The sequence below is a fragment of the Phyllobates terribilis genome, unplaced genomic scaffold, assembly GCF_046119375.1.
Source record: "Phyllobates terribilis strain yellow unplaced genomic scaffold, ASM4611937v1 Scaffold_9__5_contigs__length_417890890, whole genome shotgun sequence".
Classification (NCBI taxonomy): Eukaryota; Metazoa; Chordata; class Amphibia; order Anura; family Dendrobatidae; genus Phyllobates; species Phyllobates terribilis.
The window spans coordinates 141,441,337-141,455,735 of record NW_027362769.1 but is presented as its reverse complement, the minus strand read 5'-3'; the positions used below and the strand labels follow the sequence as shown (position 1 = coordinate 141,455,735).

Here is a 14,399-nt window from a genome sequence, read left to right as displayed (position 1 = left end):
AAATTGGTGACTAATCCGCTTTTGAAAGGAAATCTTATAGACAAAGGAAAGGTAAATATCGACAGAACATCTGACGTAGAGATGAGCAAAAAGAAAACTACCCCGATCCAGCGTCCAGGTCGTTCCTCCATGGCAGCCGGAGAAGGGCAGTGTTTACTTCTGCACCACAATCCTCTACGCCCGGCATCCCGGCCACATTTGCCTATTACTAGCCCCCTTGGTGTTATTTTGTCATCAAATCTAGAAATCGGGGCAGAGGATTGTCGGTGATGAAGTTGGCACCTGCTGCCACGAAGGACTGAATTGGACACTGGACAAGGGTAGTTTGAATCTTTTTGCCCATTTCTAATTTGAAGTTATCGCACAAGCCAATGAATCCTAAACATAACCATAGGCACACAAATATTCCTTCTAACCACCTCATACAGATCTATGCTTGGCCCAAGCAAACAGGTGTTCTCAAAGGGGAAAAAAACTGAGGATAGACATCTCTGGCAGTGTCTTATCTCTTAAGAGAATGAATGATTGGGCATGTTAAAATCCAACATGCACAATCCTTCAGTCCCCTAAAATCTGGTATCACTCAAATTAGCATGTTCGGCCAACGTTCATCTAATGTTATGGTTACCCTGGCCTTAGTTGAGCAGCTATCTTTCTGGTGCCAATCGGAGAGATATTTACACATCATTAGATTAATAACCCCTATAGCCCCTAGTAATCATAAATTTAAAGCTTGCTAAACCCGCCCATTTTGCTTGGACTGCCATAAAGACCTCCTGACGCTCCACTGACATCATAGAATTAGTTCCTTAGGCCAAATTATCAGACAAAATATTTGGGCATTGGGGTCTAATCTAGTAGAGATCTATTATACCGGTCATACATAGTCTGATTCTATGGACAAATACTGGGACCATGAAGTGACTTCACATGATACTCATATTAAAGGAACATTATATTCTACAGCTATCTCTCCTGACATCCCCATAAATATGAGGGCTTGACTTGACCAGAGTTTTTTTTAATGGGGAGAGAGGAGAAATCACTAAAAAAAAAAAAAAGAAAGAAAAGGATCGGAAATGAAGTTCCAACTCTTTCTCCAATCTGTACTTTTGAATGTAACATATTTGATCATTTCTACCTAAAATTTTAACTGATATTCTTGTTAATGTGGTCATACATTTGTTAAAATGCTAACTCGACAGACATTCCTATCGAACCCCCCCGTTCCATAAACTGACCATGCAGGTTTTCTCGATGGGGAGAAAGGAGTACTATAGGCTGGGCGAGACACCTCTCATGAAAACAAAGAATTGGGCATGTTGAAATTCGACATGTTCCATCCTTTTTATCCTGAAAAAAATTATGGATTTGGAGAAAATACACCTTTTGAGCGTTGCAGAACACTGACTGTGAATACACCCTTCATAATAAAAAGTCCTATTTTAGTTACATTTCCAGGGATACGTTCGCGGTAGTAGTTCCCCTTCATCAGACTGTACGCATCCTTTTTTTTCCTGACATTTCCCATAAGGGGAGAGTCGTGTATCCCCCGTTCATGGTCATCCAGTCTTGTTGAAATTGGTGGGCTCAGGTAACATTAATCTAATGTGTATGGCCACCAGAAGTCCCACTACAACAGATGACCCGAGATTTTCCTACCAAATAGTAGACCGTGCCATGCGAAAGTGTATAACTTAGCATCCCAAAAATGCTTCAATAATTCCTAATGATATGAACAATTTCACACATGATTAGTCGTCTACTGAAAGTCATGCACACATACGGCCAAGCAGATGTTAATGTTCTGCATAGAGAATTATTGTTCGTCAAGCACTCTGGACTAATCAGATTGACAAAAATTACCATTGTTAAAGGATGATGATCGACAACCACCAAAACAATAAGGATAAAAAATCCTGAAAAATCCCCAAAAATGGGATTCATTGGATCCGTTAATTTCTGTTTCACTACATCTATTACAGGCTTGAAAGTTAAAAGTTTTTCCAAACTAGACATTTTAAAGGGCCTAACACAATACCATGCAGGTCGCATCAGCACTACTACACCGTGAAAATTGTGGAGGCTTCAAGACACTATTAGTTTAAGCAAATAAAACTTGTCAACACAGGAGGAGAATTTACAAGACGTTAGTGAGACCTACCAACATAAAAATCTTCAACCTACTAATAAATCTAAATTTTAGTTCTTGTAGTCCCTTAAAGAAGCCCTCCTCCTTCTCACATAAAAGTTGTTATCCTCTTAATATATTGCAGTCATCATACTACTGTATATGGCACTGTGTATACAATTGCTCATTTTGCCTTTCTACTCAGCTAATTCTTCTCTTTTCCATTAGGTCTATGACATCACGTGATTAAAAACTGACTAGCTGAATCCTTCTAAGCTCTATGTAGAAACAGGAGGTCAATTTTCCGTGCATGAGTCATCAGTCACTGCAAAAGTCTCAGTAGGAGGGAAGAGGGAGCAGCTGGGTCAGAAGATGAAGAGGGGAATGACTCATGCAGGGACAAGAAACCTCTTGTTTCTACATAGAGAAGAGAAAAGAGTAGAATTAACTGGGTAGAAAGGCAAAATGAGCAATTGTAAGTACACAGTGCTATATAATATGAGGACTTCAATATATTAAGAGGATAAAAACTTTGATGGGAGGAGGAGGAGCGCTTCGTTAAAGGGAATGTGTTGTTAGAAAATGATCTACTGTTTAAGTAAATCAGTTTTCTGAGTAATGTATTTTTTTTCTTTTTTTTGCCACTTTTTCCCCATATCACAATTTTTATTAAGCAAAAAAAATGTAGAAACCTTGCAATGTCCAGTATATGATCTTCATTAAAAAAAAAATAATAATAATAATATTCTTGAAATTTGCACTCCCACCACTTGGGATATTGTAGACTCTGTCCTTTCAGGAAATATTTTCAGCATGCTTCTTATTATTAGATGCAGGATTATAATGACTGGTAACACCGCTATAAACAGCTGATAACACAGGATCCACTATTCCCAATAGGCGATATCACACCTGACCCATCCTTTAACAATGACCTTTGCACATGGTCATTAGATGCTTCAATACAAAAAAATAATCTGTTTATTGTGGCTAATGTACATGTGCATTTCCTGAAAACAACAGGAAGTTAGAGTAAAAAAAAAATAGCTCCAGTGGCCAGTGTGAGAATTGCAAGATTTCAATTTTTTTTTTTTTAATAAAAATTTTGATATAGAAAAAATATATATACATTTAATACAAAAACCTGAGTAAAACAATACTGTAGAACATTTTCTGTTTGCAGATTTCCTTTAAGATGTTGCGTTTCTAAAAGGTTCAGCGGATAGTGCTGACTTTACTTCGTATGTAAATTATCCTCATTCCTGGCCTGAGGCCTAAGAGAAAAAAAAAGGAGTATTTTGTGTTTATCGTCACAGAAGTACAGGTGTATCAGACTGCTGGAAGAACAATTTCTCTACTTGAAAGACCAGGGAACACTAGACCAGGTAACCTAAGCAGGGTCAGCTGAATGAAAAGAGCAGGAAGAATGCCAGGTGTTACTGACTTGTGCATACTTCACCACTCTACACACGGACAAATATATTAATTTAATAAATGTATATGATATATCTTTGAAATATAAAAAAATATATATATGTCTAAAAAAAAACAGCCCATACACCTATAATAACAAACTAATATGCAGGTGCACGTATATGCTGTGGCGTCAGCACACTGCAACCAATGAATACATGAAGTCCACTGTTAGTACCTTACGTTTTTGTATATGTGTAGTAAGTTAACTTTTTTTGATCAAAAAAGTGTAAAAGCCATCCAACCACGTCAAGGTCTGCCTCTATACTGGATGGTCCCTAACTATAATGGCTCACCTCTCCATAAGCCTAAACAGGCTAGAGCGTATTCTTGCACCTAAATATTAATTTAACACGATAACTGTGTGGAACCCTTTTTATGTTTTCTTGTATTGTGAATTGTGAAGTGTGGCCCTTTCCCGATCTGTTCCCCCTTCTCCACCCATTTTTTTTAGAGAGGTTTTAATTAAGAGATAAGCCTGTATCCCATTTCTTCCTCAGTTCATATGGAGCCTTTTTGGGTACATTAAGGGGTGATTCATTAAAGTTGGGGCTCATTCAGATGTCTGTTGTTCTCGTACGAGTGCTATCCATGATTTTCATGCATAGCACTATTACCTATGATAGTGTATGGGGTCATTCATATGTCTGCAATTTTTTCGCAGACTGAGCGGGCCGCGCAAAATAGCGAAGACATGTCTAATTGATCCAAGTGTTGGATCAAAATTGGCAATACAAACATATGAAAATCTGTGAAAAAAGAATCGGACAGCACTTGGATGACATCCGAGTGCTGTCCGATTCTTTTTTCACACATTTTCATATATTTGTATTGCCAATTTTGATCCAACACAGTCCGATTTTCAAGAAATGTCAGAAAGGAGAAGGGGTTAGAAACTTTTTTTTTTGGTTTGTTTCCACGTACGAGAAAAACTGATGACACTCGGACCAAACTCTGATCAAAGTCTGATAAAAAATATCAGTCTATTTTTCTTGTATGTTGAAAATACTCACAAGTGAACGAGCCCTGAGGGACCATCAAGTATAGAGGTACACCTTATTCTTGACATGGGTGGGTAGCTTTTCCACTTTTTAATCATAAAATGTTAACTACAGTAAGTACCGTACCTTTCTTTTATTTTACTTGTATAGAATTACTTTTTTTTGGGGAAGAAACTATTTTTGAGGAGTTTCCTGATGTCAAAAGGGGAAAAAATTACTGGTTTAGGCCATCTTCACAATGACCTAATTAAACTGACGTATTGCGTGTGGGTACGTGTAATAATTTTCCCCCGACAAATGCCAATCATGAGACTGTAAAGGATCAAGGCCACTATAATAATATATTTATCATAATAATAATGCATAGAAAAATAAAATCAACAAAAAATATTATTTAAAGAGAGTCTGTCAGCACAAAATGACTGTTCAACCCAACCACAGGCACTTGGCACACCCTGGATGTGGCCGAACAATTTAGTTCACCTTCTCACCAACTTATTTTCCATATATCACCTCCCTTCTCTGGCTCCAGAGCTGTCAATCAAGGAAGAGCAGGGCGAAGATAGACAGAAAATAAATAAGTGTGACGGTGCACTGAACTGTTTGGCCACACCAAGAGGGAGCAGATCACTTGTGTTTAGTTTGAACAGTCATTTCCTTCTGACAGATTCCTAGTAAAGATGTCCATGGGTAGTATTTGGAATTGAAGATCTATCTTATTCACATTAATGGAGCTGAGCTGTAATACCAGACACTACCTGTGGAGAGGTGTGGCGCTATTTCTGTAACAGACACTACTAATTTTATGTCGACAAAATCCCCTGGTCTTTATTTTGATTTGAAAAAAAGAGGATATCATGACTGAAAGAACAGAAACCATATAGTAGATGTTTAGGTTCACCTTGAGCCATACAGGCCAGCATTTATAGTGCCCAAACTAAAGGACTCACGGTTCTCAGACAATAAAATATTTAAGCACCGGACTCTAAATGACACAGAACAATCTGCGTATCAGTATTACATAGGACTTCTGGTCCAGTAAAAGATCTATTCAGATACATGGTTCAATGGCCAAATAGTTAGACATCGTTCAGACATCAATTTTTTATTTTGTACGTGAAAAAAAATTAACTGTTTTTCATCAATGGCCTGGATCTGATTTTGATCTGTTCAATGTGTCTGTTTTTACCATTCATGTGGCACCCATTTTTTCTCATATGCAAAAAGACAGCACTCAGATGACACCGGGATGGCATCCGTTTGATGTCCATTTTTTTAACTGACCCATTTATTTGGGTGAGTTTGATCCATGACTCAAATAAAAAAATGACAAGTCTCTGTTTTATTTCACATGGTTTGCAAAAAAATGCGGACATTTGTACAGCCCCCATAGAAAGTTTCAATAAGGGAAAAAACGGCACTCACCACTTACTTTGGTGAGTGCCAAATTATCTTCCTTAGGGAAGAGTCAGATGGCCTCTGATGAGGATCGCAACGCAATGCTCGGACTGGGAGTCGGTATGTATTTCTATGCAGGTGTCTCGCTCGGGTCGAGAGAGCCGCCCGCCAGTCTTAGCATTGCGTTGTGATTCTCGTCCGAGTTATACAACCGTCTGACTCTTCCCTTATTGAAATGTTGTCATGCTTGGGTTGGGGGAACCGCCGGCCAGTCCGTCCCAGCATTGCATTGTGATTCTCGTCTAAGTTATACAGCCATCTGACTCTTTCCTTACTGAAATGTTCTATGGACCGATAACGATCAGAGGCAGAGCCCCACCGTAAATGGTTTTGAAAAAGCTTGAGTGTGAAAAGTGAATGGCCACTTGAGGAGTAGTGCTGATTTTTCTACCTGTTGAACAGCCGCATAGTCTATAACGGGTAGGCGCTCTACTTGGGGAAAACATGGATAGACAACATGGAAGAAAAATGAGGCTTTAGGCTGGTTTCACAACTCTATGTACCACTGTCCAAGTACGGATCGTTTGTAGGTCTCCTAACATGAACTCAACAGTCTTATAAGCTGTTGAGCTCGGGTCAGGAGATCATGGCCAACCTATACATCATGGTCCGTAAACGGTTGTGTGAACCCGACCTTAGGCCACGTTCATTCAATATTTGGTCAGTATTTTAAATCAGTATCATGATCAGAAGAATAGAAGGAACAAGGCGAAGAGGAAGACCAGCAACCCGATGGCTTGATATAATCAAGATAATGGCGGAGAAGACCCTGGTGGACACATCTAGGCTTGTACAAAATCTATCTTCCTACAGAGCGTTCATCCATCAAGTCACCATGGCTCGAGATCAAGCTAAAGGTCGTTAATAGTAATAATAATAATTTGTAAGCCAAAACCAGGAAACCAGGAGTGGAACAATCAGAGGAAAAGTATAATAGAAACACTTCACCACTTCTGCATTTATCACCCACTCCTGGTTTTGGTTTACAAATACTGATGTAAAATACTGACCAAATACTCAACGTGTGGCCGGGGCTGTGGAGTCGGTAAGCCAAACCTCCGACTCCTCAATTTCCATGACTCTGACTCCCTCATTCATGGCTCATGTTTAAGTGATAAATTTACTGTAGCACAGATTCATCTCAGCTAAAAGTCTAGACCCTTAGATCAGGAATAGGACAGACATTTATGAGACATTTCAGAACTTTCCCAAATTCTTATGAAAAAATATTCCGCACAAACTGCATTGAACTACTGTACCCAATTCATTATATATTTTAGGAGTCGGTCCATTTTATACAGACTCCGACTGCACCAAAATGGACACCGACTCCGACTCCATAGCCCTGCATGTGGCCTTGGGGTTGAAGCCTGAGCCATGGGCCCATAGGGAATGCGAAAGACATCTACATTTAAAAACAAAGATTTTATACTAAGTTTGAGTTTCTGTTTAACATAGTATCTTATTTAATAATACAGAAACATGTTTTACATGGTAATTTCAAAACTAAACTTCATACTTGTGATTTTCTTCTGCAACTAACACATTTTTAATTTTAGAAGTTTTTTTGTCCAATTGATTTAATTTATAAGGCTAATTAAAAGTCTATTTTAATATGTTGATAATCTTCCGTAATTTAGATAACATACGGTATTGTGTGTATATTATATATTATTTTGGTTTCTGAAACTTATATTTGTACCTATTTAGAATGAAACTTTAATTTTTCACTGTCGTCTGGTTCCAGCTCTTCTTACTGATGAGCCATAAAGTGTTTTATTAGGAGCGGTCATGTGACCGGTGGAACTTTTTATAAGACAAAAAGTAGGTATTGTTTAGGAAACAATTTTAAGAACACTGAGGCTGATTGTCTTCTCTTCCCACATGGGCTGACAAGCCTGGTGTAGCCGGAGGTAAGGCTGTGTTATTCTAAGGAATCCTGCATACAGCTCCTTGCTTTTAAAACTCTGATTTCACAACAGCTACCCATGGATTAACCCCTACATTGCAAGCAAGTACTAAAAAGACGATCAGGAAAAAGAAACTCCACTTTTTCAAAACTAAAAAAAAAAAAAAACTTTTACTAAATGGTGAAACAATTCAGGGATGAAATCAGATACATAGACGATCATTTAACCCTTGCACCACTGATGTCTAATACAAAATAAATAGAGAACTAAATAAACAACAACAAAAAATAATAATAAAAAAGAGAAATAAATAAAAGTAGTTGTTACAACTAAATGCAAAAAAATCCACCCACTACACATGGCATAAAAAAAAAAAAAAAATCGACAGACATGATATAATTGAAGCCATGCATTATACATTGAACCATTCAAGGTCAGTAACATAAAAAAAAAAAAAAAGAATAAAGGGGGAAAAAAAAGGGAAATAAGTTATGTGCAGCCATCTGCATCACCCAAGCAAATACAAAGAATGTGCATAAAATAATGAAATGTATCTAATTAGCAAATCTTATTGCATTTTCAAGCCATAAAAAGTGACAGGTTTGCAAAAACACATTTAAGAAAAAAAGGGACAGTTTTATTTCACATATGGCACGGTATTTGTACACCTGTTGTAAAATGATGAGAAGGTGACGAAAGAGAAAAAAATAAATAAATAAACTGTTTCCTAAATTGAGCAAAATGGATTTGTATATATATATATATATATATATATATATATATATATATAAAAATAAATAAATAAATAATAATAATAATAAAAAATAAAAATAGGTACAAAAATCCAAACTTGAAATAATGTGCGTTGTAAAGTTTGGGTCGGATAAATAAGAGCAGTGCTGATTCTTGTCTTCTGATCTGCAAAAAAAGTGCGAGTGTTCCCTTCCCCCCCTTTTTCTTATCCAAAATAAATAAATAAAAATAATTAATTAAAGAATCTTGCAAATAAAAAAAAATTATACAAGATGGCGAGTAGCTTGTTGTTTAGAGGGCAGGGGAAAAAAGGAGGAAAATGGAGGATATTGTTATATACACAAAGGGATAAATTTCAACAACTCAACCAGTCAGCAGCTGCTATTCTGTTCAAGGAAGGAACACAAAAGAGTAGGAGAGATGAAGAGGGCAGTGCAGGAAAGCAGCAGTGATCAGATGCTCCATATACAGCACCATGGTTCGCCCCCTCCCCGATCCTTCCTATCAATCCACATTACCCTCCTGGCATCAAGCCTGGAATTTGTATGGTGTTGTTGCGGCGATTTTGGCATAAAAATCACTTTATAGGTAGGCTTACCTCACTTAACCCCTGAGATACTAACCACTATGCAAAACAGAAGGTGGGGTTATTACGCTTGTAGTCAACACCCCTTTAACCCTAAGACGCGTAGCTTTAAATAGATGGGAATGAATGGGACATTTGGGGGGGCTGGATAAGCCAATCGACAGCATTACCACCAGTTTACGGTTACTGGCAGATGTTCCTGGCATTGAGTTGCAAGACATATGGGATTTGTGCAAAACTGAATTACACTTAAACACTGGACTGATTCTCTCGACGACAAATGTTCCCTTGATATCCGCGATTCCAGAGGAACTAGGAAGAAAACGGACATTCAAATTTATTTGCGGACGGAAATAAATCTTAAATAATCCTACAGATTATTATTTTTTTTTTGCCTCCCTTTTACAGAAGGAAGGAAATAGTCTACGATATCGAAGAGGTGGACATGTACCGCCGGGAACGACACAAGAGAAGGGTTAATAATAAGTGTCCTATTGCCAGAAGAGGATATGTTCCGGGGAGCTAGGGTGCCTTATACCTTGCACCTTAGGGAGGGGCGGAAAGGGAGCTGTAGGGTTAAATATGGGAATACCGAATGCAAGGTCCCATTTAGCTAGAAGAAGCCTCTGGGAAGAAATACAGGAAAACAAACAGAGGAGCAGATAGCAGCGTGCAAGGAAGGGGAGAGATAGGAGAGGGGCACAGGGAGGGCATGCATTCACCTTCTCATGTGCCTCCCCCTATGTAAGACTACAGCACCCCTACTGATCCCATAGAGAACTGTATAACAACACAGGGAACCCCCCATGTATCCAAACAATCCTTCCCCTGCTAGTTGGGACCCTTAGAAGTAACCCCTGGCTGTAATTGCCTTGCCCTGCTGCTGCTTAAGTGTGCACTCACCTTATGCCCAGGGTCTCCTCCTTGCCAGGGATTCAGGGGGGTGAATATTTTAGGGAGAGGTGATAGAAGGTTATCTCTGCTTTTCCTTGCCAGTCTCTTTTTGTGTGCTGTGTGTCTCTCCAGGAGCTGTGGGAAAGGACATAAAGGAAGAGGGTGTAATTGTGCTCCCTCTATGTGTGTGTGTCTGTTTAGTTCCTTGCAGCAGATTGAAGGAGATTCTTCTCAAGGTTTTTATTCAGCTTCACTTCAAGGCAAAGCTTCATGAACCAAAAGTGACGTCAGCCAACAAGCCTCTAACAATGAAACTTGCTGTTAACCAGACAGCCTGCAAAGAAGGAAAAAAAATGTTTATTTGCTTATTTTATTTAATTTTTTTTTTCCCCTCAAGTTTATCGATTTAATATCCTTTGCCAATCTGTCCTGACCGATAGGGAGAAACAATCATGTCCTTCCCATCTCTGGTTTAAAGATATATTCAGATTACTTTTGGAACAGAAAAGAAATGTAACTCACTTTTTTCATTATTATTTATTTACTAATTTCCTTTCGGAACCTATGTAACTAAAAGGTTCATTTTCTCTAAAATATATATCTAAAGAAAGGATTAATAAATTAATGATGAATAAAGGTTAATTTTCTCTAACATATACCGTATATATATAGAAAGGATTAATAAATGAATGATGAATTTTTAATTATTGCAGTTATCTATTTGTTTTAAACAAGTGTAAATATTGATAATTGCTTTTTATTATTCTAAATATTATTTATATTGTTTATTGCTTTATGTATAAATGTGTGTGTGTTTATAATATATCATTTTTTTAAAAATAATAATTCTATTTTTATCTTTATTTCTCGATTATCAACTAAAACGAGCATATTAAAACAACCAATGTGTAAGGTTCACACGCACGTATAAGGCTAGGTGCATTCAACAAACGGCGATTTTGTGGGAGAATTTGAGGCATCAGCTATTGAAAAAAAAAATTCTATTCTACGTACAGTTGTATATTCAGATATGTTAAAAATAAGAGACACCTCACCGATCTACGTTGTTACAAGAAACTCTCTTGAATTTTGGACTCCGGTTCCTGACACCCCCAAGCTCCGTCGATTGCTCCAGGTTCTAGTTGATACATTTAGAATATTAATTTTATATTTTAAGACAGGGTTATAACTATAGTGGATGCAGGCCCTAAAGTCATACCAGGCCCTGGAGTCTCAGTTGACCAAGATGGTTCCTTTAACCCATATGAGAAGGCCAATACTATTAAAGACCCTCTGATAGTTGGGGGCCCTGTTGGAAATTTTGCATTAGGGCCCATGAGATTTAAGTTATGCCACTAAACTGAGATATCTCAATGTATGCAATCCAAATAAATTCCAAAAGGGCTCCCTTTTGACTTACTTTCATCTAATAAAGTCTACGCGTATGTGTCAAATAAGCATCACAGACGTGGTGTGAATTCACCCAAAGAGTGACATACAATCAATAACATGTTCTTTCTTATATGATTGAGAAAATCTTTCTGGATCGATCAATAACATGTTCTTTCTTGTATGATCAAGAAAATGTTTCTGGTAAGATCAAGAACGTGTTCTTTCTTGTATGATCGAAAAAATCTTTCTGGTATGATCGACAACATGTTCTTTCGTGTATGATCGAGAAAATCCTTCTGGTATGATTGAGAACATGTTCTTTCTTATATGATCGAGAAAATCTTTCTGGAATGACCGTGAACATGTTCTTTCTTGTATGATCGAGAAAATCCTTCTAGTAAGATCAAGAACATGTTCTTTCTTGTATGATCAAGAAAATCTTTCTGGTATGATCAAGAACATGTCTATGATGGACAAATCTTTCTGGAGCGATCAATAACATGTTCTTTCTTGTATAATCAAGAAAATCTTTCTGGTAAGATCAAGAACATGTTCTTTCTTGTATGATCGAGAAAATCTTTTTGGAATGATTGAGAACAATTTCTTCCTTGTATAATCAAGAAAATCTTTCGGGTATGATCAAGAACAGGTTCTTTCTCTATTTTTGTAATGATCGAGAAAATGTTCTTTCTTGTAAGATCGAGAAAATGTTCTTTCTTGTAAGATCGAGAAAATGTCCTTTGTTATATCATGAAGAAAACGTTGATATCTCATTTTGAAATCAATATTTAAAATTATTACGTTTCTAAAGTTGCATAAAAATATAGCTACAACAAAGACATAAAAGGGCCTACAAGAACACAGCCTAAAACTTTTAATTTCTTCAAACTTTCAGACCCCCTACTTCTTTAAACTTAAAAAAAAAACAAAAAAAAAAAACGAAACAAAACAACACCTTGTGGGAATAGATGATATAATTGGGGTGCCTTGTTTTGCCACACCATCCTTGATCATAAATAAAGATTGCACTCTGCTTGACTGTTTTTACGACTGCTATGTGTAAGTGATACTGTAGAGAAGAGAAAGCAATGAAGAGAATAAAATGAAAGGTCGTACTGAGAATGAGAGGGAGAGAGAGAGAAAAAATCCCAACGATCAGCAAAAAAAAAAGCAGAGGCTGCCTTGAGTAATGCTTTTAAAGTTGATCACATTCTGTCCTATTGTGTGTATTAATGCCGTGTACCTGCCAGACGGGCTATAAATACAGTAATAACATTTTAGTTTCTACCAAAACAACAAATTATCCCTCCTCCATTCCTCTGTCTCAGTAACCGGCTCTTCCCTATCTATCTCTTCTGCAATTTATTGAATTGAGGTCACCCCCACTCAGTTGTCCCTCCAAAACCTTATCACTTGTGGTTAGATATTTTACTTTTTTAAGTTCACACTTGTCATATTAGGCCTAGGGTTGAAGTCCAAATAGGCCCCTAATTAATTAAAGGCTATAGGAGCAATTAACCCTTTATATATATAGAAAAAAATCATCTGCCAATGTCAACTGCTCAAAATAAAAAATTTAATTAAATTTTTTTTAATATGGATAAATGAAAGAAAAAAAAATAATAAAAATGTCACGTTGTTTTCTGTTTGGCTTTGACTGTGATTTTAATTGTCCTGGAGGATCTTCATTAGTATTAGCACATGGGGAGATTGTACAAAGCTCCTTCATTAGAAAAAAAAAAAAAAAACTGCCTCGCCGAGTACGTCTTTTGCATGCAATGAGAATGTCAGCCTTACCTCGGTCATTTTGTAACATAATAAGTGTAAGCACAATGATTGCAATGCAGAAAGCGAAGAGGGGGGGAGGGCAAAAAAAAAAAACAAATCCTGTTTTAATGGGGTCGTTTGAAAAGAAAGATTCTCATTTCCTAGTCAAAACAAAATGGAATCTCAAATTCTAGTAGTGTGCAGCGGGAGACGTGTTATTTAAAGAATGACGTGAATTTGGAATTAATATATGTATTTTTTTTATTATTATTTTTTTTTTTCACTTATATCCATGAAAGTGCTCACATCTTAACAGCATCTGGGCTTGCATTTATTGATTTTTTTTTTTCACTGCCACATTCCCGGAATACAGATTTTAATCATTTCAGTACACCACACTCAGTAATTTCATTAAAACTGGAACCTTCCAGCCCTGGAAAAGCATTTAATTTCAATGACACACGATTCCTCTCTTAGTAGCAAAACTGTCTCAACAGTAAAATCTGGCCTAAGGTTCAAATGTATAATTTAATCCCGAGTTTCCATGCTTTGAATTCCTTTGAAGATATAATTTGACTAACTACCTAATAACTTTTAATAAGGACGACGGTTTTGTTATAATATGTCATTAGCGTATATTTAATTAACTCCTAGGCCGGTTTCCAGCTTATATTGTATCGGGTCAATACTTTGCTAACCTCAAAATTTAGTAATAATCTTCCAGCCCTGTAAACTGAAATCTACTGATATCAATGTCGATATAAATTAGTTGTCTTTCATTCAAAACATGCTACAAGAAATTCGGAGATTGTGCCATGAAAGCCCTCCTCGCAGGCTGGGTTAGCAATCATCCGATCAGTCCTTCCGGCCTTATGATTGGCTGATCTGTGCCCTAATCGGTCTATATTCTGAGTTACATTGAAGAAGACCAAGTTTCCATTTGTTTTCCCTGGAAGTCTAGGTTAGAACAGGCCACTATTTTGGGGGTTAGGTAAATAAAAAAAGTTTTTTAACACCATTGTTATAGGCTCTAT

General features: G+C 37.1%; 1 protein-coding gene across 24 annotated transcripts in view; it reads right to left on the bottom strand.

Moving 5' to 3' along the window:
- BAZ2B (bromodomain adjacent to zinc finger domain 2B) overlaps positions 1 to 10,442 on the bottom strand; it is a 376,347-nt gene extending 365,905 nt beyond the window's left edge. For all 24 annotated transcript variants that reach the window (XM_073647090.1, XM_073647108.1, XM_073647095.1 and 21 more), the window contains exon 1: positions 10,216 to 10,442. The gene's annotated coding sequence lies outside the window, so the exon portion shown is untranslated. The remainder of the gene's footprint in view (positions 1 to 10,215) is intronic.
- Positions 10,443 to 14,399: the final 3,957 nt, after the last annotated feature.